Raw genomic sequence first — 26,738 nt, forward strand, 5'->3', positions numbered from 1 at the left:
ATATTCCCACCAGCAGTGCAAGAATGTTCCCTTTATTCCACACCCTCTCCAACATTTATTGTTTCTAGATTTTTTGATGATGGCCATTCTGATTGGTGTGAGATGATATCTCATTGTAGTTTTGATTTGCATTTCTCTAAAGAGTAAAGATGTTGAGCATCCTTTCATGTGTTTGTTGGCAGTCTGTATATCTTCTTTGGAGAAATGTCTATTTAGGTCTTCTGCCCATTTTTGGATTGGGTTGTTTGTTTTTTTGTTATTGAGCTGCATGAGCTGCTTATAAATTTTGGAGATTAATCCTTTGTCAGTTGCTTCATTTGCAAATATTTTCTCCCATTCTGAGGGTTGTCTTTTGGTCTTGTTTATGGTTTCCTTTGCTGTGCAAAAGCTTTTAAGTTTCATTAGGTCCCATGTGTTTATTTTTGTCTATATTTCCATTTCTCTAGGAGGTGGGTCCAAAAGGATCTTGCTGTGATTTATGTCATAGACTGTTCTGCCTATGTTTTCCTCTAAGAGTTTGATAGTGTCTGGGCTTACATTTAGGTCTTTAATCCATTTTGAGCTTATTTTTGTGTATGGTGTTAGGGAGTGATCTAATCTCATACTTTTACATGTCCCTGTCCAGTTTTCCCAGCACCACTTCTTGAAGAGACTGTCCTTTCACCACTGTACATTCCTGCCTCCTTTATCAAAAATAAGGTGACCATATGTCCGTGGGTTTATCTCTGGGCTTTCTATCCTGTTCCATTGATCTATCTTTCTGTTTTTGTGCCAGTACCATACTGTCTTGATTACTGTAGCTTTGTAGTATAGTCTAAAGTCAGGGAGCCTGATTCCTCCAGCTCCATTTTTCGTTCTCAAGATTGCTTTGGCTATTCGGGGTCTTTTGTGTTTCCATACAAATTGTGAAATTTTTTGTTCTAGTTCTGTGAAAAATGCCAGTGGTAGTTTGATAGGGATTGCATTGAATCTGTAGATTGCTTTGGGTAGTAGAGTCATTTTCACAATGTTGATTCTTCCAATCCAAGAACATGGTACATCTCTCCATCTGTTTGTATCATATTTAATTTCTTTCATTAGTGTCTTATAATTTTCTGCATACAGGTCTTTTGTCTCCTTAGGTAGGTTTATTCCTAGATATTTTATTCTTTTTGTTACAATGGTAAATGGGAGTGTTTCCTTGATTTCCCTTTCAGATTTTTCATCATTAGTATATAGGAATGCCAGAGATTTCTGTGCATTAACTTTGTATCCTGCACTTTACCAAATTCATTGATTAGCTCTATTAGTTTTCTGGTAGCATCTTTAGGATTCTCTCCATAGAGTATCATGTCATCTGCAAGCAGTGACAGCTTTACTTCCTCTTTTCCGATTTGGATTTCTTTTATTTCCTTTTCTTCTCTGATTGCTGTGGCTAAAACTTCCAAAACTATGTTGAATAAGAGTGGTGAGAGTGGGCAACCTTGTCTTGTTCCTGATCTTAGTGGAAATGGTTTCAGTTTTTCACCATTGAGGATGATGCTGGCTGTGGGTTTGTCACATATGGCCTTTATTATGTTGAGGAAAGTTCCCTCTATGCCTACTTTCTGCAGGGTTTTTATCATAAATGGGTGTTGAATTTTGTCGAAAGCTTTCTCTGCATCTATTGAGATTATCATATGGTTTTTCTCCTTCAGATTGTTAATATGGTGTATCACGTTGATTGATTTGCATATATTGAAGAATCCTTGCATTCCTGGAATAAACCCCACTTGATCATGGTGTATGATCCTTTTAATGTGCTGTTGGATTCTGTTTGCTAGTATTTTGTTGGGGATTTTTGCATCTATGTTCATCAGTGATATTGGCCTGTAGTTTTCTTTCTTTGTGACATCCTTGTCTGGTTTTGGTATCAAGGTGATGGTGGCCTCGTAGAATGAGTTTGGGAGTGTTCCTCCCTCTGCTATATTTTGGAAGAGTTTGAGAAGGATAGGTGTTAGCTCTTCTCTAAATGCTTGATAGAATTCGCCTGTGAAGCCATCTGGTCCTGGGCTTTTGTTTGTTGGAAGATTTTTGATCACAGTTTCAATTTCAGTGCTTGTGATTGGTCTGTTCATATTTTCTATTTCTTCCTGATTCAGTCTTGGCAAGTTGTGCATTTCTAAGAATTTGTCCATTTCTTCCAGGTTGTCCATTTTATTGGCATAGAGTTGCTTGTAGTAATCTCTCATGATCTTTTGTATTTCTGCAGTGTCAGTTGTTACTTCTTTTTCATTTCTAATTCTATTGATTTGAGTCTTCTCCCTTTTTTTCTTGATGAGTCTGGCTAATGGTTTATCAATTTTGTTTATCTTCTCAAAGAACCAGCTTTTAGTTTTATTGATCTTTTCTATCATTTCCTTCATTTCTTTTTCATTTATTTCTGATCTGATTTTTATGATTTCTTTCTTTCTGCTAACTTTAGGATGTTTTTGTTCTTCTTTCTCTAATTGCTTTAGGTGCAAGGTTAGGTTGTTTATTCGAGATGTTTCCTGTTTCTTAAGGTGGGATTGTATTGCTATAAACTTCCCTCTTAGAACTGTTTTTGCTGCATCCCATAGGTTTTGGGTCGTCGTGTCTCCATTGTCATTTGTTTCTAGGTATTTTTAAATTTCCTCTTTGATTTCTTCAGTGATCACTTCGTTATTAAGTAGTGTATTGTTTAGCCTCCATGTGTTTGTATTTTTTACATCTCTTTTCCTGTAATTAATATCTAGTCTCATAGCATTGTGGTCGGAAAAGATACTTGATACAATTTCAATTTTCTTAAATTTACCAAGGCTTGATTTGTGACCCAAGATATGATCTATCCTGGAGAATGTTCCATGAGCACTTGAGAAAAATGTGTATTCTGTTGTTTTTGGATGGAATGTCCTATAAATATCAATTAAGTCCATCTTGTTTAATGTATCATTTAAAGCTTGTGTTTCCTTATTTATTTTCATTTTGGATGATATGTCCATTGGTGAAAGTGGGGTGTTAAAGTCCCCTATTATGATTGTGTTACTGTCGATTTCTCCTTTTATGGCTGTTAGTATTTGCCTTATGTATTGAGGTGGTCCTATGTTGGGTGCATAAATATTTACAATTGTTATTTCTTCTTGGATCGATCCCTTGATCATTATGTAGTGTCCTTCTTTGTCTCTTCTAGTAGTCTTTATTTTAAAGTCTATTTTGCCTGATATGAGAATTGCTACTCCAGCTTTCTTTTGGTTTCCATTTGCAGGGAATATCTTTTTCCATTCCCTTACTTTCAGTCTGTATGTGTCTCTAGGTCTGAAGTGGGTCTCTTGTAGGCAGCATATATATGGGTCTTGTTTTTGTATCCATTCAGCCAATCTGTGTCTTTTGGTGGGAGCATTTAGTCCATTTACATTTAAGGTAATTATCCATATGTATGTTCCTATTCCCATTTTCTTAATTGTTTTGGGTTCGTTATTGTAGGTCTTTTCCTTCTGCTGTGATTCTTGCCTAGAGAAGTTCCTTTAGCATTTGTTGTAAAGCTGGTTTGGTGGTGCTGAACTCTCTCAGCTTTTGCTTGTCTGTAAAGGTTTTAATTTCTCCATCAAATGTGAATGAGATCCTTGCTGGGTAGAGTAATCTTGGTTGCAGGTTTCTCTCCTTCATCACTTTAATTATGTCCTGCCACTCCCTTCTGGCTTGTAGAGTTTCTGCTGAGAGATCAGCTGTTATCCTGATGGGGATTCCCTTGTGTGTTATTTTTGCCTTGCTGCTTTTAATATGATTTCTTTGTGTTTAATTTTTGACAGTTTGATTAATATGTGTCTTGGCGTATTTCTCCTTGGATTTATTCTGTATGGGACTCTCTGTGCCTCCTGGACTTGATTAACTATTTCCTTTCCTATATTGGGGAAGTTTTCAACTATAATCTCTTCAAATATTTTCTCAGTCCCTTTCTTTTTCTCTTCTTCTTCTGGAACCCCTATAATTCGAATGTTGGTGCGTTTAATGTTGTCCCAGAGGTCTCTGAGACTGTCCTCTGTTCTTTTCATTCTTTTTTCTTTATTTTGCTGTGCAGCAGTTATTTCCACTATTTTATCTTCCACCTCACTTATCCGTTCTTCTGCCTCAGTTATTCTGCTATTGATCCCATCTAGAGTATTTTTTATTTCATTTGTTGTGTTTTTAATCTATGCTTGATTCATCTTTAGTTCTTCTAGGTCCTTGTTAACTGTTTCTTGCATTTTGTCTATTCTATTTCCAAGATTTTGGATCTTGGAAATAGAATCTTGGATCATCTTTTTTTTTTTTTCCCGTACACGGGCCTCTCACTGTTGTGGCCTCTCCCGTTGCGGAGCACAGGCTCCGGATGCGCAGGCTCAGCGGCCATGGCTCACGGGCCCAGCCGCTCCGCGGCATATGGGATCCTCCCAGACCGGGGCACGAACCCGTATCCCCTGCATCGGCAGGCGGACTCTCAACCACTGCGCCACCAGGGAGGCCCTTGGATCATCTTTGCTATCATTATTCTGAGTTCTTTTTCAGATAGACTGCCTATTACCTCTTCATTTGTTAGGTCTGGTGGGTTTTTATCTTGCTCCTTCTCCTGATGTGTGTTTTTCTGTCTTCTCATTTTGCTTATGTTACTGTGTTTGGGGTCTCCTTTTTTGCAGGCTGCAGGTTCGTAGTTCCCGTTGTTTTTGGTGTCTGTCCCCAGTGGCTAAGGTTGGTTTAGTGGGTTGTGTAGGCTTCCTGGTGGAGGGGACTAGTGCCTGTGTTCTGGTGGATGAGGCTGGATCTTGTCTTTCTGGTGGGCAGGTCCACGTCTGGTGGTGTGTTTTGGGGTGTCTGCAGAGTTTTTATGATTTTAGGGCACCTCTCTGCTAATGGGTGGCATTGTGTTCCTGTCTTGCTAGTTGTTTGGCATAGGGTGTCCAGCACTGTAGCTTGCTGGTCGTTGAGTGAAGCTGGGTGCTGGTGTTGAGATGGAGATCTCTGGAAGATGTTCGCCGTTTGATATTATCTGGAGCTGGGAGGTCTCTTGTGGACCAGTGTCCTGAAGTTGGCTCTCCCACCTCAGAGGCACAGCACTGGCTCCTGGCTCCTCAATTTGGGATGATTTGTTGTCTATTCATGTATTCCACAGATGCAGGGTACATCAAGTTGATTGTGGAGCTTTAATCCGCTGCTTCTGAGTCTTCTGGGAGAGGTTTCCCTTTCTCTTCTTTGTTCTCACAGCTCCTGGGTCTCAGCTTTGGATTTGGCCCCGCCTCTGAGTGTAGGTCGCCGGAGGGCATCTGTTCTTCGCTCAGACAGGACAGGGTTAAAGGAGCAGCCTCTTCGGGGACTCTGGCTCACTGAGGCCGGGCGGGAGGGAGGGGCACGGAGTGCGGGGCGAGCCTGCAGCGGCAGAGGCCGGCGTGACGTTGCACCAGCCCGAGGTGCACTGTGCATTCTCCCAGGGAAGCTGCCCCTGGATGCCGGGACCCCGGCAGTGGCGGGCTGCACAAGCTCCCTGAAGGGCGGTGTGGACAGTGACCTGCGCTCGCACACAGGGTACTTGGCGGCGGCGGCAGCAGCCCCAGCATCCCACGCCCGTCACTGGGCTCCGCGCTTTCAGCCGCGACTCGCGCCCGTCTCTGGAGCTCCTTTAAGCAGCGCTCTTAATCCCCTCTCCTCACTCACCAGGAAACCAAGAGGGAAGAAAATGTCTCTTGCCTCTTTGGCAGCTCCAGAGTTTTCCCGGACTCCCTCCCGGCTAGCTGTGGCACTTTAGCCCCCTTCAGGCTGAGTTCTCCCCACCTGCCCCAGTCCTCTCCCTGCGCTCTGACCGAAGCCCGAGCCTCAGCTTCCAGCGCCGCCCGCCCCGGCGGGCGAGGAGACAAGCCTTTCGGGCTGGTGAGTGCCGCTCGGCACCGATTCTCTCTGAGGGAATCTGTCTGCTTTGCCCTACCCAGGTATGTGGGGAGTTTCTTGCCTTTTGGGAGGTCTGGGGTTTTCTGCCAGCATTCAGTAGGTGTTCTGTAGGAGTTGTTCCACGTGTAGCTGTATTTCTGGTGTATCCGTGGGGAGGAGGGTGATCTCCGCGTCTTACTCTTCTGCCATCTTCTAGACGAATTCTTCTGTTTTTCTGACAGTACCATTTCTGACTTATTTACTGTAGCTCTGTAGTATAGTTGAAATCCAGGAGCCTGATTCCTCCATCTCCTTTTTTCTTTCTCAAGATTGCTTTGGCTATTTGGGGTCTTTTAGTTTCCAAACAGATTGTGAAATTTTTTGTTCTAGTTCTGTGAAAAATGCCAGTGGTAGTTTGATAGGGAATGCATTGAATCTGTAGATTGCTTTGGGTAGTAGAGTCATTTTCACAAGGTTGATTCTTTCAATCCAAGAACATGGTATATCTCTCCACCTGTTTGTATCATCTTTAATATCTTTCAGCAGTGTCTTAGAGTTTTCTGCATACATGCCTTCTCCTTAGGTAGGTTTATTCCTAAGTATTTTATTTTTTTTGTTGCAATGGTAAATGGGAGTGTTTCCTAATTTCTCTTTCAGATTTTTCATCATTAGTGTATAGGAATGCAAGAGATTTCTGTGCATTAATTTTGTATCCTGCTACTTTACCAAATTCATTGATTAGCTCTAGTAGTTTTCTGGTAGCATTTTTAGGATTCTCTATGTATATTATCATGTCATCTGCAAACAGTGACAGCTTTACTTCTTCTTTTCCAATTTGGATTCCTTTTATTTCTTTTTCTTCTCTGATTGCTGTGTCTAAAACTTCCATATCTATGTTGAATAATAGTTGTGAGAGCGGAGCCCCTTTTCTTGTTCCTGATCTTAGAGGAAATGGTTTCTGTTTTTCACCATTGAGAACGATGTTGGCTCTGGGTTTGTCATATATGGCCTTTATTATCTTGGTGTTAGTTCCCTCTATGCCTACTTTCTGGAGGGTTTTATCATAAATGGGTGTTGAATTTTGTCAAAAGCTTTTTCTACATCTATTGAGATGATCATAGGTTTTTCTCCTTCAATTTGTTAATATGATTTTTCACATTGATTGCTTTGCATATATTGAAGCATCCTTGCATTCCTGGGATAAACCCCACTTGATCATAGTGTATGATCCTGCTGTTGGATTCTGTTTGCCAGTATTTTGTTGAGGATTTTTGCATATATGTTCATCAGTGATATTGGTCTGTAATTTTTTTTTTGTAGTATCTTTGTCTGGTTTAGTATCAGGGTGATGGTGGCCTCGTAGAATGAGTTTGGGAGTGTTCCTCCCTCTGCTATATCTTGGAAGAGTTTGAGAAGGATAGATGTTAGCTCTTCTCTAAATGTTTGAGAGAATTCGCCTGTGAAGCCATCTGGTCCTGGGCTTTGTTTGTTGGAAGATTTTTAATCATAGTCTCAATTTCAGTGCTTGTGATTGGTCTGTTTATATTTTCTATTTCTTCCTGGTTCAGTCTTGGAAGGGTGTGCTTTTCTAAGAATTTGTCCATTTTTTCCAGGTTGTCCATTTTTTTGGCATACAGTTGCTTATAGTAATCTCTCATGATCCTTTGTATTTCCACAGTCTCAGTTGTTACTTCTCCTTTTTCATTTCTAATTCTATTGATTTGAGTCTTCTCCCTTTTTTTCTTGATGAGTCTGGCTAATGGTTTGTCAATTTTGTTTATCTTCTCAAAGAACCAGCTTTTAGTTTTATTGATCTTTGCTATTGTTTTCTTCATTTCTTTTTCATTCATTTCTGATCTGATCTTTATGATTTCTTTCCTTGTGCTAACTTTGGGGGTTTTTGTTCTTCCTTCTCCAATTGCTTTAGATGTAGGTTAGGTTGTCTCTTTGAGATGTTTGATGTTTCTTGTTTCTTGGGTTAGGATTGTACTGCTATAAACTTTCCTCTTAGAACTGCTTTTGCTGCATCTAGATTTTCAACTCTTAAGAGGAAAATCTAGTACAGTGAAGGAGTTCGTGAGTGTAGTACTAGAAATAAGAGTTAAATTGAGTTAGAGGTGACAGTGAGACCTGCAGGTGGAGGTGATAGCTCTAAATTCCCCAGAGAAAACAAGAAAGGACACATAGCTTTAGAGTTAAATACAATAGATGTTTCAGAAAGATCACTCTTTTTGAAGGGCTAACTTGTATTTCAATTAAGGGGACACCTATTAATATAACAATTAAACACAATAGATGTTTCAGAAGGATCACTCTTTTTGAAGGGTTAACTTGTATTTCAAATAAGGGGACACCTATTAATATAACAATGTTGAAAAACAATGCAGTATTTCTAAAGCCCAAGGGAGAATAAAAAATAAAATAGCGTAAATGAAAATGCGAGTTACTTTAATATACATTGGTGTCTTTAGAAAGGTTTAAGCTTGTACAGTATTAAAATACTGACGAACCTAATCAAGAGATTCTGTATAATATTCTTAGGCAGGGATTTGTTTCAAAAGACCTTTGTATGCCTCCTGAAGAGAAAGTCACATTCCTCCTCTTGGAGTTAATCTCTTAATCTAATTGAAAATTCAGTGTCCTCTGCCCAGCTCCATATGAAGTTCCCCAATTCAAGGGTTCCTATGCCAAAGTGAAAGGTGTGGTCCTCCTGGAATTCTGCAGTGAAAACAAGGGCAGCTCATCTTCTTGTATTAGCAGTTATGTTCCTGCATACATTTCAACAGCTATAACTTTGTACTCCAGATGTCACTGCAAGTCACTGTGGATGAATTGATTCAGCCTTGTCATATTTACAGTGGCAAAATGTCAATACACAAAGTGAGATTATGATAAAGAGCTGATTGTCAAAGTTTTACCTGAATACAGGAACTCAGATGAAAAATATACCTCTGGGGTATTTGTCAAAAGAATCAGGTCCTTTCTAATTATGCATCCTGAGATGGCAACATTTAGCTTCTCAAGCCAAGTTTGAAATAACTCAACAAGGTAGTGGTATTGGTCCTCATACTTAATATCCTTTTTTTTTTTCATTTAAATATAGTTGCATTCATTTTTCTGTGACAGACAAATGTAAAATAATCCTTTGTGGGAATTTGTTCTTGACACTTTGGATAGTCTTTTTCAGTAACACAGTTTAGAAGAAATAATATCTATGAGATTTCTAGTTTTGAGATATTTGAAATAGAGTACCTGTTAGGCTTGATAATTAAAAAAAATATGTGTATATAAGTTAATAAATAAGTCAGCTGATTTGTCCTATAAATTCCTACCACAGATTGTTTGGAGAATATATGTATTCCTTTGTGATACAAAATAGGATGAATAATCAAGCAATGAAAGAAAGTTCAGTTATTATCATGGGCTGAAAGAGAAAAAAAGATACTATGGGAAAAGTATATTGAGTAATATGAGCACTTCTTTAGAGATGTGGTGGGCAAAAGTTATGAATGTTTATCAGCAAAAAAAAAGTTATTCCTACATGACTGTCACACATATTCACTTGTTCATTAAGGAGGAAAGATGTTGGCCCTAGGTCAGCTTCTGGACTCTCCTTTGTCTGTCTGTCTATCTCTCTATATATACAAATCTAGGTAAAAAGATTATCAGAGAGATAACTAGAGAAAGCAGGAAGAGTAAATTAATCTCTACTATGAAGAGCTAGGAGAAGAAAAGCCCCTAGCTTTTCTCATGCCCAGAAAAAATGTTCAATTTAATTTAAAAAGTCTTGGGCCTCCCTGGTGGCGCAGTGGTTGAGAATCCGCCTGCCGATGCAGGGGATACGGGTTCGTGCCCCGGTCTGCGAGGATCCCATATGCCGCGGAGCGGCTGGGCCCGTGAGCCATGGCCGCTGAGCCTGCGCGTCCGGAGCCTGTGCTCCGCAACGGGAGAGGCCACAACAGTGAGAGGCCCGCATACCGCAAAAAGAAAAAAAAAAAAAAAAAAAAAATTTAATTTAAAAAGTCTTACCTCCACACTCTATGTGTGAATCACTGTGCCAAGTGCTTAGAGGGTGTAAAATTGAGTAATACCCAGTCCCTGATCTCCAACAGGCTCACAGTTTTATAGGCAAGAACCAGATCACTATTATGCAAACTCTGCTACTTTCCAAATAGATTAAAATACAAGTATATTGCTTTGGGATTCCAGGAGAAGAAGACTTATGATCACTCTTTTTTCTTTTTATAAAGGAGGGGCACTTTGGGAATAATTCTTCAAAATAAGGCATTTTTGTTATTCTTTAAACATGAGGTAGGGTGTCAGTTTGTTTACAAGAGGTTAAATAATGGCTTTTAAGGCCAAAACAGCACCATTATCATTAGGTATCAGTCAGAATCCTGGTAGGACAGGAGGTGCTCAGATGATGTGAGGTGCTACTCTTAGCCAGAAGCAAATAACAGAGGAGCTGTCAGATGTTGGAGAGGATAGCTGTAGCCATGAAAGTGGGCTGCTTTATAGGAGGTGTAGCTTTTGGTGGAGTAATGTTACCCTTTAGGGTAGCAGGGAGGGAGCACTGGGGATAAATACTCCCAGGTCCCTCTCCTCCCTCTAGTCCATCTCCTGCAGGAACTTCCATTTGGCCTGATCCAACAGGAAGCCAGAGGGAAAAGAGACCATTGATTAAGTCCATGAATGTCAGCCTCCTAGAATATAGATCCAGTAGGGAAAGGAAGGAGCAGATCTGGAGGGGCAAAGGGGGTGATCGTTTTTATCATCACTAAAGTTAACAAAATATCAAAGCTATCTTAATAGACAGTTCACATATGCCATCTCATTTATTTCTCATAATAATCTTAGGGAGGGTAACATCTCTATTTTATACATTAACAATTTGAGGCATTAAAAAATTTCCCCTTCATACTGCAACTGTTAAGTGCTAGAGATCAGATATGAATTTTTGTCAAAGCCGTGCTCTTTCTACTACATGTCCTGCCTTCTTTTCACTGGAGGCTGGAAGTGTAAGACATGTGGAACTATCTTGCCCATTTGTTGCTGAAGCTTAGTGTACACTGAGAAAGAGGAGGGGAGAAATGTGGCAGGAAACATAGCCTGGGATATAGTTGGGAGAGTATTGGCTCTTACTATGTATGTAATATAACACTTTCAATCAAGAGTGTTATAATCACATCTGTGCCTTAAAGGAACCCTTATAAAGGTGATTCTGAACTAAACAGAGATGATGGGTTGGAGAGGAGAGTGGAGGAGAGCAAGGGCCTAAGGGGAAAAGAAAGAAAGAAGGAGGGAATGGAGGAACAGAGAGAGCAGGGAGGAAGAAGAGGGACAGGGAGGATGGGAGGAAGGAAGTCAAGGGATTTACTGGTAAGGTTGTTCATAACAAAAATTTGTAAAATCAGCAATGATGATGATTTTTGTTGCACTTACCATTTACTATTTTTTGATACCTTGATGATTTCAATACTTTCTAATCTACTTTTTAAAAAATGTTTTATCTTCTGCACTTCATTATATTTATATATAATGTGAAGTTGTCCTGTAACTATCCCTCTTTTCACATACTTTCTTTTTTTTTTAATAAATGGGGAGGGGATGAAAGAATTATAAATAAATGAAATAGAATTTGGTCGGCATTTTATAATGCTGATATCAAGGGTTTTTTTCTTTTATTGTGCAGTTATAAGTGCTCATAAATTGAGAAAATAGACAGGGTGGTGGTACCAGGCTGCATTATGACACTGACTCCATCCACGTGGGTGGGGTTTTATTTTATTTTATTTTTAACATCTTTATTGGAGTATAATTGCTTTACAATGGTGTGTTAGTTTTTGCTGTATAACAAAGTGAATCAGCTATACCTATACATATATCCCCATATCTCCTCCCTCTTGTATCTCCCTCCGGGTGGGGTTTTAGACTTACTTATGCTGCTCTAGTGAGGCCCTTGGTCCCTGAAGTGCCAAAAAATTTGTCTTCCCCTTTGAACCTCACCATGTTTTATCTGTTTAAAGAACACTTTACAGTCTTAATTTGTCACTACATGCCCTTTACATGCAGAATTATTTATAAAATTGCCCAATATTACATTTTATCTTTTCATGTATAAATATAAATATTGTGTATATGATTGTTCATAATGCGAACACATTTCTATGTATTTATTTTATTGGTAAGAGCAGTCACTTTGATTCAATATCAATGAAAGAAATAGAAAGGGAAAAATGATTTCAAAAGATCTCATCTGACCTTTCTAGAACATTAAACAAAAGATATCTTTTATATTATTTGCAGTTCTGCCTAAAATTTAATTGCTATCATATTATGGCCTAATTTATTTTTCAGAATGCTTTTATGTTCCCTTTACCTAATTCAGATTGTTCTTTTACCTTCCACCCTTCGTTCGTGTTTTCCTGCACCCTCACGATGTTTTAAGTTCTAGAAAGCCTATTTCAGTGTCAGTAATTACCCTCTTCTCTCAACTATATTTTTTCCATTAGAAATAAAGGATGCCGTTGATATCTCTTTGTTCTAGGTTTGCACTATCAAACCAGTATGCACAGAAGAATATTATTAACAAAACCTCACAGTACATGCTGTTTTACAAGGTGCTTTTAAATCCCTTAGTCATATTATTTGTAATTTTTTAAATTAATTTTTATTGAGGTAACATAGGCTTATAGCATTACATTAGTTTCATGTGTACAATGTTATGTTTCTACATCTGTATCCACTCCACCGTCAAAAATGTAGTTTCCATCAGTCACCACAGAGTTGACTTCTTTAACCATTTTGCCCTCCCTGTACCCCTTTCTCTGTGGTAACCACTACTCTTGCCATTTACGACAACGTGAATGGACCTTGAGAATATTACGCAAAGTGAAATAAGTAAGACTGAGAAAGACACTGACCATATAAATCATTTGTATGCAGAATATAAAAAGCAAATGAATAAACAAACAAAATAAATGCACAGACCACACAAACACATAGATACAAAGAAGAGAGCAGTCATTCATAATTATTCAACAACCCATTGTTTAAACCAGTGGTATACTGGAAATGTTTTACAACTGACTTATCTGGGTGGGAGGAACCCTGGTTGATGATGTTTGCTAGTTTCCTTGATAGAAACACACCCATCATGCTTAATTTCAAGCGACTAATGTAACATCACTGAACAGGGGACTGGGAGGAGATATTCATGATTGGTTCCCACAGCCAGTATGAGCCAGTTTCTGCACACCATTGTAACTGAAATTCAGGAAAATTCATGAGTTTTGTAAGCTCTCACAGATGATAAAAGAAAGAGCTGGCATTTGGACCTAGGTCTTCTGACTCCAAATAAATTATCTTCCCAGTATAGACTGTCATTCAAAGATATGATTATATCTTAGGTTGGTCTTTCTGCTGCCAAAGGGTTACAATAGAGCCACTCTGTTTTAGCTGCCCCCATCACATTCTGCAGTCCAGCTGTTGTGTCCACATAGAGGGACCTGCCACTACTACTCACTTCCAACAAAATAAGGCCGCACAATTAAACTTACTGCTTTTTGTTGAGCCATAGACCACTTGTTTCAATTTTATTTTATTTTATTTATTTATTTTAACATCTTTATTGGAGTATAATTGCTTTACAATGGTGTGTTATTTCTGCTCTATAACAACGTGAATCAGCTATACACATACACACATTCCCATATCTCTTCCCTCTTGCATCTCCCTCCCTCCCACCCTCCCTATCCCACCCCTCTAGGTGGTCACAAAGCACCAAGCTGATCTCCCTGTGCTATGCGGCTGCTTCCTACTAGCTATCTATTTTACGTTTGGTAGTGTATATATGTCCATGTCACTCTCTCACTTTGTCACAGCTTACCCTTCCCCCTCCCCATATCCTCAAGTCCATTCTCTAGTAGGTCTGTGTCTTTATTCCTATCTTACCCCTAGGTTCTTCATGACCTTTTTTTTTTCTTTTTTCTTAGATTCGATATATATGTGTTAGCATACAGTATTTGTTTTTCTCTTTCTGACTTACTTCACTCTGTATGACAGACTCTAGGTCCATCCACCTCACTACAAATATCTCAATTTCGTTTCTTTTTATGGCTGAGTAATATTCCATTGTATATATGTGCCACATCTTCTTTATCCATTCATCCGATGATGGAGACATGTTGCTTCCATGTTCTGGCTATTGTAAATAAAGCTGCAATGAACATTTTGGTACATGACAATTTTATAAACTAAGTTCTAATCCAAGTATGGTATTGGTTAAATCATTACTCATATTAATGATTCTTCAATAGATACCATTAGTATGTTCATTACAGAGATTATTTTTAAAACATTCCCACTGCAAATATATCTAAAGAACTATCTTAGATACTTAGAAAATAGAGTGAATCTTAAGTGCCTTAAGTGCCTTTAGGTCAAATTCCATAATTTAACATGCTAATTAGCATAATTCCCCCCTCTGCCTTCCTGTGAACTCTATAATATTCTGGGCCAGCTCCAGTCAGAAACATTTCCTGGCCATCACAAGTAACACTAACCCTTTAGTATAACATAGTCAATATTGGGGTGGAAATGATATCACTTATGGTTCCAATGCACATTTCTTCAATTACTCTGAAGCTAAACACTTATTAATGTTTTCTGGTCATTGGTATCTTTCGTCTTTAATGAAGTTTTCTAATCATGTTTTTCTCCATATTTCTATTTGTAATTGTTCTCAACAGTTATAGGAACTTTTCTTTTATTAATTGCATTATATTTCATTATGAAAGTCTATAAGTCAGCTGTAATTTATTTAACCAGCCTACCACTGTTGATATTTACATTCTTTCCAGTTTTTCACTTTCATAATTAATGTTGTGATAGAAAATGTGCACACATTTTTTTTTATTATTTCTCTAGAATAAATTCCTAGAATTTTACTTTGGTTAAATGTTATGTGAACATCTAAGACTATTGCTCTGTATTGCCCAAGTTTGCAGCAGAAAGGCTGTCCAATTTATGTGTCCATCTTCTTGGGCTCCTCATCTTTGCAGAAGAATACATATGTAGTCACTGTTTGGGGTCCAGTCTTCAGAAATTTGCTCTGACACAGGTTCTTCTTGGGTAGGATATCTGAATGAACTAATCCTGTTGACAGTGAAGGAGGTGAGAAGATGCTACCAAGCTCTCCAAAGTTCAGGCAAATGCCTTTGAACAATAATTATCCTACTTATTGTACAAGGGCAGGAGTATTTCTATGATTGCTACTTTGAATGCTGGACCATGACTGAAAAAACTGAGATGGAATTAGAGTTTTCTTGAGTTTTGTGCTTTAGGGAATTTGAATTTGAGAGAGGAGGTTTACAAGTAATATCACCATGATCTGATCATGAGAGCATGGGAAGTGATAGTTCTTGAAATACTTAACTTAATCAACCTCCTAGATATCATTTGCATGCTTCCTTCAAAAAAGGAAATTTCCTAAATGAATAAAAATATTTTAAAAACTCAGGTTGTAGAAGCAGAGAATTATTCAAGGTATGTAGCCTTTCTTAGGCCTTCTGTCTCTCAATCTGGCCCTCACTTATCTTCTTACCTGTTCTAACAAACTGACAGCGTGGATTTCTGCTTCTTCTCAGCTTGCTCGGAGATTTATAATAGTTTTTTGGCCCCAGTTGCATATTCAATACACTACATTTTCTTTCTACCTTTATAGCTTAACTCTTTTCTGAATAGATTTTAATCCCTGTTAGCAAACTACCTTACTTTCCCTTTTAGCCAAACTATACCTAAGACAGTTCTTACTCCAAATTATCTAAGCAAGATTTCTGGAAAAGAGAACAAAAGAAAGGAAATGACTACAGAAAGATTTATTTATAAAAAGATTAAGAAAAGAATTTCTGCTAAACTTGTACTAGAAGGTAAAATGTCTGGATTTGGATATTAAAGTACCGCTAGCACTTTTCAAATGATAAAACTGACCCATTTATTAAACACCTTCTAAATCCAAGTACTAATGAGCTAGATAACACAGTCCCTGTATATATCACTTATCCTGTAATAAGCTATAGATTCAATAGTCTGACCTCCACATAACATGGGCCATGTAAATAATCCCCTTACAGCTCCTGACCAGCCTTTGTGAATAATCATAACGCTTGCTGACCTTTTCCTCCTCAGCCCTCAACCTGCATTTAGAGCAGCATTCTTTTAACATGCAAATTTAACTCCAACAATAATTTTCTCTTTTTCTCAATTTATAACTTTTGTCACTCAATTTAAATGGCATTTATTAAAGCCTAGAGTGAGTACATGTGTAACAGCACTCCATGCTATGAAGGAGTACAAAGGTTATGGCGTTTGATGAGATGAGAGCTTTTATGCGAACCATGAAGAAAATACACGTAAAATAGACATAGATGATGATGATGTTGATGATGATAATAACAATAGCAACCAGTTATTGAGTGGCCTGCTAGGTGTCAGGCAAAATTTCAGGTAATTTACATGTCTTTTTTCTATTTTTCATAATAATTTAACAAGGCATATATTCTATTTCCACTTTGTAGTAAGAAGGTCAGAGAAGTTAAGTGATGCCTCCAAGTTCACCAGTGAACAAGTGGTAGAGCCACGTAGAGCTGCTTTTTTTTTTTTTTTTTTTTTGCGGTATGTGGGCCTCTCACTGCTGTGGCCTCTCCCGTTGCGGAGCACAGGCTCCGGACGCACAGGCTCAATGGCCACAGCCCACGGGCCCAGCCGCTCCGTGGCATGTGGGACCCTCCCAGACCAGGGCACGAACCCGCGTCCCCTGCATCGGCAGGCGGACTCCCAACCACTGCGCTGCCAAGGAAGCCCCTAGAGCTGCTTTAAGATGTAACAGATCTTAACACTCTTTATTTTGAAGGGCCTATCCACATTATAAGTATGTAAATTAAAATGCATTCACATCTCAGATTAAATATCATTTTTCCTATAAAAATTTTAAAACTGTTTTCAAGTTTTATTTTTTAAATTACTTACAAATATTACACTCAATTTATGATTGGTTGTGACTTCTCACAGATATTGGATATACTTAGGAATTATTGCCAAATTTATTTTTGGGTATAATAATTTTTATGGGTGTCAAAGTTAACCCTCATATAGGTCTGCATAATACATTTTGGAAAAACTGAATTGCGTACATATAACTTTTAATTTTTTACATTGGAGCCATTTTTTGTCTGGTCTTAAGATACCTTTTGACCTTGGCATTCACGTTAGTGCCTACCAGAAGAAATGACCTTGCAGCTGGGACTGGAATCCAGTTTTGTCACAAATCAAAATTTATACATTTTATCTGTTCTGTTTCTTAGGGAAAAAAAATGGTCAAAGGCAACGTGAGCTAGCACATAGAGTATACTATAGAGTATATCTATAAGTGCTGAAGCTGTTCTAAGTAATGAAGTGTATTATGTTACTGTGGTTTAAGCTAGGTAATACGGTAATGTCTTCTATGTTATACTTATATTCTGTATCACACAGATGTAAAGTTTTTATTTTCATATATTTTACCCTCCCAAGAAGATCTTGAAGGAGATGCCTCCTATTCTTCCTTTGCTGCCTCTTCCATAGTAGTTAGTATGAATTATGTACATTATAAAGACTCACTAGATGCCAAATGGTAGAATTCTTCTTAGAAAGTTAAGTCTGGGCTTGTGAAGAAGGATGTACTGATGAGGTTGCTGGAGGGACACATTCCCAAGAAAAAATGTGTAAACAAAGATAATAGGCTCAGGGCATTGTTTAAAAATGGAGGGTGTATATTCATATGAAGAAACTAAAGATTAAAGGGGATAAACGATGTGTCCAAGGTCTCCCTGTGCGTTACTGACCAGATCTGAACCCAGGCTGTCTGCTTGCAAAGACAAATGCTGGTCTTACCCCAAAGTCACTCAGCACTGCCTCCCATTGTAGACCACAAGGCTGTTAAATTTTAAGCAAGCTAGCGAAGTAATCGGATTGACTCTCTTTCCTGTCTTTCTTCCCTCTTCTTCCCTACTTCTGTGTCTCACACTACTCCATCACGATTTATTTTGCCCAGGATTGAGCTGCCTGTACATTATTTTCAAATGCATATATGTAAGCATCCAGGAGTAGGCTAGATTAGAAAAGTACTTGCAGAATCAGCTTGGAAGGATGGCAAATCATTTTGCTTCCACCAGCTATAAAGTAAACCCAAACTCTTTTCCCCTCTGATCTCCCCTATAGTCTCTGCTAGCTGGTCTCTCTGCTAGCTCCTCTCTGGGAAGCTGACCAGCTTGCTAGTTCTCTACACCTCAAGCATATTTTCATCTCTGAGTCTCTGCACTTGGTGGTCTGCGTGCTTGAAACATTGCTCTTGCAGACAGATACATGGCTGGCCCTTTGATTTAGTCAGAACTGTTGAAATGTCACTTCTTATGTAGTCAGCTCCAAATATATCATATAAAATACTAAATAAAGTAATAACATATCCTGATAAGACTCTTTAGAATAGTCCACTCCCATCTATCTCTCTTTCCTTATTTGGATTTACTTTGCACATTACTCATGGCACTTATAACTCAAGACCTTTGTGATAAGATTAAATGAGTCAATACATGAAAAGTGCTTAGAGTGGCACTTGGCATGCAGTAATTTCTATGTAAGTGTCTGTTGAATAAATAGTCTACCACATTTTTCAGAGAGGAAATGGAGTCTCAGAAGTGAAGTGCCATATACCTAATTGGATGGGATCCTCAGTTTTCTGTTATGTTACCAAGGGCTCAGTGTGAATTATGGTGGTCAACTGACCGTTTCCTCAGTCTCCTGCTGCCCAATGAACTTTCTAATTTTTAATATATTTTTTGACTGAGACAAACTGATAGGGAAGTGATGCAGGGCACATTTCTGGCTTTACCAAATGAATCTACATATCAAAGACCAAAGGGCCAAATTTAAGGTCTAATATTAATTTTTATGTGCAAAGAGGAAAGGTTTGCTGGAATTCCTACAACCACTAATAACCAAGCTTAATAAGTGCTTTTCAGGATTTTCCAAAAAAACTTCCTTAGTGCAGGAGCAGTGAACTTGCCCTACAGAGGTCTGGACCAAATCCAAAATGGATGACCTGCAATTGTAAAACTTATCTGAATGCTAATGTTTTATCACAAGAAGTCATACAATTTTTGCATTCAACTTTACCCTGTATCTATGTGGTTATTTTTTTTCAGAAAAAAATTTTATTTTGTTTTTACTGTAGCCTAGTTTACTGGCTACAGTAACAATAGAGAAATTAGTATCAGAAGTGGAGTGTGCCATAACGTGTCATTTTGTGTTTACATATATATATATATATATATATATATATATATATATATAAAATACTCTGAGTCACCTACCACTGAGCCAGAGCCATGTTCCAGTTTTGTCCATTGTCTTGGTATGAGCCCTGCCATACTGATGTACATGTACATGCAGGGGACCAGGCTCCCCACTCTGAGCAGCAAGAACCCCAATATTGTTTCACTTCTGTTATTGTGGAGATGGCTTTATTTCCATATCTTTGGCTTTTACTTCAATATCACAGTGAAAATGCTTTTGAAATATACTTTACACAACAATATCCACATTCTTGGCAATGAGTACCTATTCTTTCTTGTAAGCATCTAATATATTGACATTGAAAAGAGAAATAATGCCAATTTGGAGTAATATCACAATTAAGAAAGTGACATTTTCCAATATACCTCACATTGAACTTCTTGAATGAAGTTTGCCATTAATAAATTATTTACATATTTTACTTTTGTTATCGCCTTTATTTCTTATGAGCACATAATTGACCTAGTTTAGTTTGTGATGACAGAGCTTACTTTGGGGAGTAGAATGAAAGGGCTGTCATCTGTTTGCTTCAAGTGTGGACAGTTATCCGTCGTGATGACAGGCTGGGGCTGACTTGCCAGCAGAACCTTTATGAAGTACACGTTAATATTGCTTCCTGTGTCAATGATTCTATGTGTTTTAATAAAATAAGAAAGTCTGTCTGTTCCCAAGTGCCAAGATAGGTGGTTGTTTGAGTTCTGATAATTTAATGAATGAGATAGCAATAGCCTCATGCCAAATGGGAGTTAAATACAAAAAAGATGTGATGAGTTTAGTTCTTCTACCTTGTAATGAAATTAATACATTCTCAACCTGTGTTCATTTTACTAAAGGAAATGACAAGGGGTTTGGGCTGAGAATTCTATTGTTAATTCTGTTCTTTCTTTTAGCTATGCCGTGCTCATTTGGAAAATGAACTGGATTATTTCCTTCACAGAGGCTTTTCTTTCATAATAAGAATCTATGTGTATTGTATTGGGTAATAAAAAAGATCTTTAGGTGCAGCTCAGGACATAGAAATTTTTTTTTTCTTACTTAGTACCTCTACCTACCTCCATAAATCTTCTGAGAGGTTTAGAAAACAAAAGATATCAAGGGAGTAAAGGTGATATTAATCAGTTACCTTGTATCTGCCTGCCTTCTTAACTAAAGAAATGTCTCTTTTCAAAAAGGCTATGATTTAGGTAAGGTTATACATGCTGTATGATGAAAGGAAGGAGGGAATAAGGTGAGAGAGGAAGTCATGGATGGAGGCAGGAAGGTGGGAAGGAAGAGGTGGAGGAGAGAGAGAAAACATTGGCAGTAGGGTCAGGGGGGAAAAAAGAAAGGGCAGGAATCTTCCTTGTGATCTGTTTTGGTGAAGGAAGAATCAATTGCTATTTGATTTGTAAGCAGGAACTACATTTCATATCCCTGACAGCATTCAGAATTAGAGAATATTGCAGTGAATTCCTCAAAGGGAAAATTCATCAACTCTATGCAGAGTGAAACACTCCAAGAGATTTTTGGATTTGTCAATATGGCTTTGATACTCCATTGATTCTAAGGTTACTGGCTGGGTGCCCTCACTTTGGTGAATCAATTGATATCTTAGTCTTGGTTCCCCCAGAGAGAGACTCTGGGGCAAAGGTAATATATTCGGGAGTTAACCCTAAGAATCACTGGTGAGGAGTGAGACAAGGAATAGAGAGGAGGCAGTAAAGGATGTAACCTCAACCAACTTAGCCTTCCTGGTAACTGGAGCTGAATTCTGGTGAGCTGAACTCTGGCAGCCAGCATGGGAAGACTTCTCTCAGAGTTATCCACCTAAGGGGCAAAGAATATGTATATACCAACGCCCATTAGTCCTTATCCGACAGTTGCTTGGGAGGAGGGAATCGGTGCTAATTCTCTGTCGCCTCTGGCCTGCCTGCTACACGGGCCCAGCAATCTCCAAATAAAGCCATCGAGCAGAGGGATGGAAGTTGCTGGAAGATGGAAATCAGGCTGTGTTCCACGTGGTAATGCTCCATATTAACATCTGACAATCAACCTTGCTTGGCATTCCACTCTATAGCTATTTATCTGCCTTTTGTTACAAACCACCACCCCTTCCCGTCTTAAGGATAAATGGTTGGTCTTGCCTTGTATTTCACTCTATTGCTGTTAATATGATCACCATGTCTTCCACATTAAGGGTAAAATTTGGACTTTTCATTGATTTGGCAATCAGCAAAACATCAGGTTGGAGCCAGAAGATGTAGGCTCCAGTCCTGGCTGTTCAGCTTCAGTTTCCTTGTCTGTGAAAAGAGGATAATGTGATTTGCCCTGCTGAATTCCCAGGGTACCATAAGGACTTCGTGAGCTAACAGAGAGAAAGTTTGCTCCACCAAATATCAGTAAATATCAGTTTTCTTATCCTATGCTCTAGGATGTGAGCTCCCTGAGGGCAATGTTTGTGCTTTGTTTATTGTGGTGTCCTCAGGGCCTAGAAGAGTGTCTCCTACTTAGTAGGTGCAGCATGGATATTAGAAATACTCATTAGAAGAAGGTAAACATTGGAGTAGATTGTCTTGAGTTCAAGTGTTAGCTACTTGCTGGCTGCTTTATTTCAGGCAAGGTTTTATTCTAAGAGACTTTTTCTGAGACTCATCACTCAGATATCTTTCTCACAAAGTTGTCTTAAGAATTAAGATGGGCCCTAATTATAGATTCTCCCTCAACATGATTCAGTTTCACCCTTGGGGTGAGTATACCCTCTAACTAGAGTTGCAAAAACATCATAACTTGTTAAACTACTCATTCAAATTCTAATAATCAAATCCACATTTTATCGTTGAAAACAGTTGCAATTACTCTATTGTGTTGATATTCTGCTCTGAGTTAATGGAAAATAACTCACTATAGAATTTTGTATTTGATTCCCAAATTTACATTTTTTCAACAAAGCTTTGAATAATTAAAAATGTATTAGATTAGGCTTATCTGTGGCTACTTTTGAAATATTCTCAAATTAATATTCATCAAGTACCTCACCTAGTACCATGCATACAGTGGGAACATAGTGATAATAATGACTAAACATGAGAAAAGCTGAGGTGTTGTTTTATAGACACATAATTGTGGATTCAATGTAAGTAGGGCCTGCTTATTAAAATTCGTTTTCACCCTTAGATCTCCAGTACAGTGCAGTCCACCTGCCTACAGTAGGTACTTAATAAATAGTGTATAACTTAATTAGCTGTTTATTAGTATATTCAAAAATACTTATTGAGCGCCTCCCTGTGCCAGGAAAGTGGCAGGCATCAGTTAAGAACATATCAGCAATAGGAAAAAAAAAATGATTCCTAGTTTTGGAAGGTCTCAAGTCTAGTGAGTGGTATAGACATTAAATAAACACATACTCACACACACACACTCGCACACACATAAATAAACAGGGAATTATGAGTTGCAGTGAAAAGGACAAAGGAAAAGAACAAGGTGCAACAAGAGAGAAAAATAAGGCCCTTAGATGGAGAAGGCCTTTCTGAGGAAATGATAACTCAGAAATAAAAGGAAAACAGATGATTCCCAACTGCCCCAATGCTCATCCCCCAGGCAGGAACCCAGGAACTGGATTTTTGAATCCAAGATAGTATCATCAACTTAAACACAGACCTGATTTCTAATGAGTAAAAACTGGGTCTATGCAAAGAGGCGTGAGGGAAATTTCTGATGAGATGAAAACATCCTATATCTTGATCAGTGTAGTAGTTATTATTTGAATTTATAAATTTGTCACAGTTCATTGATTTTACAGTTAAACTGTGTGAATTATATTATACATACATTATACCAATATAAAGTTGATTTTAAAATAAATCTAGACTTAAGTTAATGGGTCAATAAGCAAGCAAGCTAAAGATGAATTAGAATTATAAATAAATCTAGACTTAAGTTAATGGGTCAATAAGCAAGCAAACTAAAGATGAATTAGAATTATTCTGACAATTACCTGTATTTGTGTTTTAGTGGTTTTACATGTCTGAGAGTCGTATATTATTAGATCAGTACCTGCATATAGATTACTTTTCCATCTGCAACAATAGTTCTTTCTGACTTGTCAAGTAATTCAGGCGTCTTTTAAACTAATGCTGCCAAGATAGAAGAGCAAAGAAAAAAGCCTTTTTAAATGATGTGCTTAGCTTGAATTTTTTTAATACTTTGGCTGCATTTCTGAGGTTTTTATAGTGCAAGTGAATAATAACAAGAACATCAATGATAATGCCTTTTGTTTATAAAATTCTTAGCTCTGAAGAACTAAATTGCTTTGCATTCATGTCTTCATTAAATCATTTCTACCTGAGAGAAGTCAAACAGGTATTATCCCCATTTTACAGGAAACTGGAGCACAGGAAGATTTAGGAGATGGCAGATGCATGATTATATCAAAGTCTACCAGGCTATGATCATAAACTCCTTTGTGAAGGGTTTTCTTTTTTTTTTTTTTAATTTATGTAACATTCAGAGGAAACCTTTTTCTATTCTGGTGTGCGTATGTCAACATTTTAATAGCAGGAGACCAACGGAAGCTGTTCATAAACACCAAAGCTGGAAAAATCTGCTGTGCCATTTTTTTATTACATACTTAGTAGATTAGTACATAAAGTGATTAACTAGATAATTATTAAATATATAAGCCTTCAGGGTAAACACCTATTATGCACGGATGTGAATTAAGATTTCACAGTAAAAAGGTTCTTCCATTGTTATCTGCCAAACAATTTGAAACCTGTTTGTGCTGAAAGAAATAGTTTAATTTTGTAGCCACCTGCTGGATTTGAACAATAAGGAGGCTGTTCCTCATGATGTGTGGCAGGTTGTAGAGTGTAAGGCAGAGACTATGGAAGCAGGGACCTGAGGTAGAATACAGCTCAGGCATTTACTAGCTTGGCAGTCTTGGGTCATCATGGAGAGCTGTAAGGATTAAATAAATGTATGTAAAACACTAACATATTGTCTGGCAGATAGTAGACACTCAAAAAACTTGGTAGCTAATATTAGTCAAATAGCTCATCAAGCTATAAAAACTGAGCTTGATTCTAATAAAAATAGAAAACAGATTGCTCAGTTACAAGAGACACAAATTTGTCCAGAACCCAAAAACATTTTTGATTGATTTATCAAATTAACTCAGGGCCTTTTACAACGGCAACGTTCCAAATCCTGACATAGGGAGAAAGGGGAATATGGAATGGGGAGCATGGTGCCAGGGATAAATTAAGACTTTATTTCATCTCGACTCAGAAATTTCTAGTGCCCTCCACAGGTAATTCAAAATAAAAAATTTATTCAACTGCACAATAAAATCTTAGACCTCTGTTGAATTTAAAATAGCTTCTAGATTTTTCTAATTGCAAAGTTCTGGATGTATTTATCACAGTGTTTTTTTGGAGGTGGGGAGCTGAGATGCTTGTTCTCTAGAAAGATGAATAGGCTCCCTGTTGGATGATGCATCACTGAGTGAGGTTGACTGTGGAATCTTCTAGGAGATGGGGCAAAAGTTGGGGGTGATGATGTCTAGAGGTGCTGAGGAAGTGAAAATGATGCCTCTGTGCCATGGGTGTCATGCCCAGGAATCTGGGAACCTAAAGGGCTGTGCCTTTGCTTTAATGTAAATTACCAATAGGTCATCTACGCTCCAGAGAATGGCAAGAATAATTGCCATCCTTGAACCTTGACATTGAGTGTAGAAGAAAAAATCCCCAGGAAATTTGGTAACCATAAGCTGGTTCTCATGTATATTTTGCAGCCTAAATTCATTCTACCTGGGGGATCCAAACAAGCCCTCAAGCCTAATGTTTAGTTTTAAGTTGCTGAGCTTGATAAAGCATCTAAGTGAATGGCAGGAAAGAAATGTAAATTATATTTGGGTGAATCAACATTTGGCTCAACCATCAAAAATTTATTGCATCAAAGAATTATTCAAGGAGTGTTAGTTTGGAGTAAAAAAATCACAAAACACACCAAAAATACCTTGAATAGCCATGTCCCACATGAGAAATCATGTATCATGAACCTCAATAATAACTAAAAGATACACATTAAAATCAAGAGTGAGATACAAGAGTGGCAAAAATTAAAAGATGTGGAACAAACGGAATATTTAAAAGTCCATGGTTCAACTTAACAGATTTGGAAAACAGTTTGGCATATGAGAGTAAATGTAAACATAGGCATCCCTATTTTTCAGCAACTCTACTCCCTGTGCTATAAATCTAAGGGAAGCTATTCTTTATATGTCCCAGGACTCCTGAACCTGAATACTCATGCATGAATGTTAAGAGCAGCAATGTTTATAACAGCAAAATGCTGGGGAAATCCCAAGTGCCCATCAACAGTGAAATAGAGGGAAAATGTTGTATATTCACATAATGTAATATTCTCCAGCAATAAGAGTGAGTAAAATACAGCTGCACAAGGCAACATGAATCTATCTTAGGGACATAACCCTGAGAGAAAAAAAATCAAGTCTGGTTTCGTAACCTTGAAAAACATACAAAGTAGGATACTATGTTTGAGGATATTAACCAGTGTGGTAAACCGTAAAGAAGAATGAGGGAATGACAGAACATAAATTTGGTGTTTACAGTTGTCTTTGGAGTCAGGAGGGACAGTAGCTGGTATCAGTGATGGACATGTGAGGGCCTTAAAGGTCAAGGATGTGTCCTATTGCTTATACTGGGCGGTAGGTACACAGTGCTCATTATATTGTAAATCTTTATCCCTAACACAGTGTTTATAAACATTCTTACTGTATATTCAAGACTTAATTTTTTTCTAATTTATAAACTCTGTAGATTCAAAACTTGCTTGATATCCTTCCTATTCCCATATAAAATATAAAAGCTTCATGTTTCCCTTTATCTTTGTTGAAATCAAAAATAATTATTTTGTGAAAGATTATTTTCACGTTCATGAATTAGTCTAAGAAACCCCTATCATATAAAAAGACTATGTAGAATAGTTTGTTTTTAAAATGAGAAGCCTCATCTTGCAGAATACGTGACATAAATTCTCATATACCACACAAGGTTTTGCTGTCTTAGCTGAGGTGACTAGCTATGATTATTCCCAAACACAGGGTTTTTCTGTCTTACTAGTTGAAGATGTTGCAGGCATTTTTATTAAAGACATTATGTCTTAATTGAAATGACATTGATCAATAAAAAGTTTCCTTCAGCTTTAGAATTATTCATTGGTTTATATATGTATCTGATCTTCCTTCAATATTATTTAAAATATACCTTTTCAATTGCTGTGATGGGGAAGAAGATATGTGGAGTTCTAAGGAACTATGAAGCAGAAGAAAATGGGGTAAACACACACATGCATTCAAGTCCCCCTTCTCGGGTAGTTAGTGTCTTTTAGCGCAAATGAAGGTGCTAGCTAGAAAACTAGCCTCTGTCACATGCTTATCACTCTCAAAGGGCACATCCAGATTCAGCAGG

The sequence above is a fragment of the Mesoplodon densirostris genome, chromosome 6 (genome assembly GCF_025265405.1).
Source record: "Mesoplodon densirostris isolate mMesDen1 chromosome 6, mMesDen1 primary haplotype, whole genome shotgun sequence".
NCBI classification, from domain to species: domain Eukaryota; kingdom Metazoa; phylum Chordata; class Mammalia; order Artiodactyla; family Ziphiidae; genus Mesoplodon; species Mesoplodon densirostris.